Below are 3,264 nucleotides of genomic sequence, written 5' to 3' on the forward strand. Positions count from 1 at the left end.
TATATAGAAGTTTTTTTTGTATACTAGTGTAATTTTTTATGGGCATTTTAAAATTTTACAAGTATTTTACAACCAAAATGCTAAAAAATTGGAGTCCCCAGCCTCTGCACATTAGGTGACAACGTTACAAAGGTCCTCCAAAGAGGGTGAAAACTCAAGAGTTGAAAGAGGGCTGTTCTCGCGCAGGCAACCAGAGGCAGTGGCTCGCGCATTGAGATAGGTGAAATACCGGCTAGCAGTTCACACAAGGGCTAGTGGTGGCCCGCGCGGGATCAGCCCCCGAGTGTCGAGGAGGTAGGTGGCGTCGTATTAATGAGAGCGGGGTGCGCTTATTGCAAGCGCTAAAAAAGCAAAGGACGGCGCGGTCGCCATTCATTTCACTCACTCGCACAGCAACTACCTCCTTCTACTTGCAGACGCGTGTCCTCCCAGGCCTTACGCGGGGCCATACGATGTGTGTGTGGTAGTGCGGATTCGCGCGCGAATACGTGAAATTATTAACATGGGTGGGGGGCCATCCGCTTCTTAACGAGGAGTCAATTGACCTAACTTTTATGAGGAGTCAATTGACCTAACCACTTTTGGTGAGTCCCTTTGAGAGCTGATTTCGGTGTAGTTGGTAAATCATATTTCCTACGTTATATTTCCTTCACAAGCCAAAATATATAACCTTTTAAAAGGTACCCCAGCCTTCAAAAAACCTGCATTTTCGGCGCAATTTGTTTATATTTATTTATACACATTTTTATATATATTTCGGTACCCTAGTGCAACAGTGCGCTCTGTCAAGCCAACCCGCATCATCTCGTAGCCCACGTTTCGATGCAAGGTTTCTTATTAATACTCCCCAACCACCACAAGCGTGTGCTTTAGCTACCCCTCTTTCTTCCAGGACCTTGATCCTTGGGAGCAGATATCTTCTTTGCGTGCTACTGTTGATCATGGCCTTCATGCATTCGTCGGCAGGCATTTCCTTTTGTACTTGCCTCTTGGCATTCCTCTTCCTCGCCCCTCGCCCAGCCTACGCCACCGCTCGAGGCCTCTCGGTCAAGCCAGGCTACCAGACCTTCTCTCTCGATGGCAGTAGTAGCAACCGAAGAATTGAGCATCTTGCTGCCTCACAGAGCCTTGCCCCAGGTACCTGGGTCGCAGAGGTTGTTCACCGAGATAGCCTCGCCGCTTCCAAGCCCCAGAGCTTGTCCGCCCGCGACTCGCTCGCGGAGAGTCTGAAGAGGGACGCCGCCCGTGTACAGGCAATCAATCAGCGCCTTCAGGTGGCCATAATGGGCAGCAACACTGCAGAGTGGAAGCCTCTGAATGAGTCCGTTACGAGCCAGGTCATGGCGGAGGATTTCAGCAGCCCCATTGTGTCGGGGTTCAGCCAAGGCAGTGGGGAGTATTTCACACGGTTTGGCCTGGGCACACCGCCCAAGCAATCTTACTTTGTGATGGACACGGGCAGTGATTTGTCCTGGACGCAGTGCCAGCCGTGCGGCAGCTGCTACAAGCAGTCCGATCCTCTCTTTAACCCATCTGCGTCCGCCTCATACAAGGCTGTGACCTGCGGTACTTCTCTATGCTCTCAGCTTCTAGTGAAAGGGTGCAAGAGCAATCAGTGTCTATACCAAGTCAGTTATGGCGATGGCTCCTTCACTGTGGGGGATTTTGCCCTGGAGACCTTCACATTTGAGGGCAACGAGGTGAAAGAGGTGGCTCTTGGGTGTGGGCATGACAATGAAGGCCTGTTTGTGGGGGCTTCCGGCTTGCTAGGATTGGGCGCTGGGCGCCTTTCTTTCCCTTCGCAGATCAAGTCGGAGTTTTCATATTGTCTGTCAAACAGATTCTCCGCCGGCTCTAGCGCTCTCGTGTTCGGGCCGGGCGCAGCGCCGCCCGGCTCGTTGTTCTCCCCTCTTCTCAAGAATCCAAGGCTGGGAACCTTCTACTACGTCGAGCTGCAAGGAATCAGCGTGGGCGGCACCCGGCTAAGCATCTCTCCGTCCTATTTCACACTGCAGTCGAGCGGGAACGGGGGCGTGATATTAGATTCGGGCACGTCCATTACTCGCTTGGTTGCGCCGGCGTATGCGGCGCTGCGGGATGCGTTTGCGGCGGGCGCCTCCAATCTCCCGTCGGCAGGCAGCTTCTCGCTCTTTGACACGTGCTATGCGCTGGGCGGGATGCAGTCGGTGGACGTTCCCACGGTGGACTTACACATGGCCGGTGGCACGACGCTGTCTCTGCCGGCCGCCAACTACCTCATTCCGGTGGACACAGCAGGCACATTCTGCCTGGGCTTCGCTGGTACGAACTCGGACTTCTCGATCATCGGCAATATGCAGCAGCAGGGCTACCGTGTCTCTTTTAACTCCGCAGCCGCTCGTGTGGGCTTTGCCGCCAACCAGTGCTGAGGCCCCTAATCAGTCCATCTACACTGGAAAGCACGCAGGCCACTCGTGTCGGTGGAGCTTGCTCTGCATCTCCCACGTGGAGACGTACAGTCTCGGCTCTATCCTGTTGTACGTAAGCGCTTTAGTTTCTCCTCCAATGGAATGCAAGCTTTTTTCGATTTTTAGCAACGGCTACATAAGAAAGAGAGACGCCACTAGAAAAGCTAAAATGAATGTGTGAACTTAAGGTCTCTAACCTTATCAACAACAATATGATGTGTTAGGGCGCATGGAATACGTATTCGCATCCCCCCTCGCCCCCTAGAGTGGGGGGGATTTTAAAATCTCCTCCCAATATTAAGTTTTTGATACCATGTTATTATCCACCTTGTTGCTCTCGCGTCGTGGCTTCGTGGCTTCCTTGCTTGGTAATCTTAATCACCTCTTTTTTTCTCTTATTCTCTCACAAAGTTGCCATGTGGCAAGAATTTGGAGGTTCGGAAAAGACAGGAGGAGGTTTGGGTTAAATTTGAATTTGGAGTCTCAAAAAATGTGTGAAGCACGGGTTGACCACTCGTTATGTTTGAAAATTAGACTCGTATGTGCAACCATCTTGTTCTCATGTTTAACAAGATCTCGTTGATCAAACTATTTGTGGAGTTATTAGTCTCTCAACCTTTTGTTAGCTTTGTATTGATTGGTTCTTTTTTTTTTCCGTCCCCCTTGGTATGGGATCAAGCATTGTGTTGGTTATTGCATTGGATTCTTTGACTTGAAAATAGTGAAAGGAAAGTGGACATGTTCTCTTTAGTTATGTTGTATGCATTTTACACTCTTAAGTTTTTCTAGAAAGAAGTTTTACTAAGGTGGTGAAAGT

General features: G+C 50.5%; 1 pseudogene across 1 annotated transcript; it reads left to right on the forward strand.

The window, feature by feature from the left end:
- The first annotated feature begins 780 nt into the window (after positions 1-780).
- On the forward strand, positions 781-2,576 carry LOC147621336 (aspartyl protease family protein 2 pseudogene; annotated as a pseudogene). The gene has a single exon (XR_015269810.1). The product of XR_015269810.1 is annotated as an aspartyl protease family protein 2 pseudogene (transcript).
- Positions 2,577-3,264: the final 688 nt, after the last annotated feature.

This window comes from Cibotium barometz, chromosome 30 (genome assembly GCF_041138505.1).
Source record: "Cibotium barometz isolate CiBa-2024 chromosome 30, ASM4113850v1, whole genome shotgun sequence".
Taxonomy (NCBI): domain Eukaryota; kingdom Viridiplantae; phylum Streptophyta; class Polypodiopsida; order Cyatheales; family Cibotiaceae; genus Cibotium; species Cibotium barometz.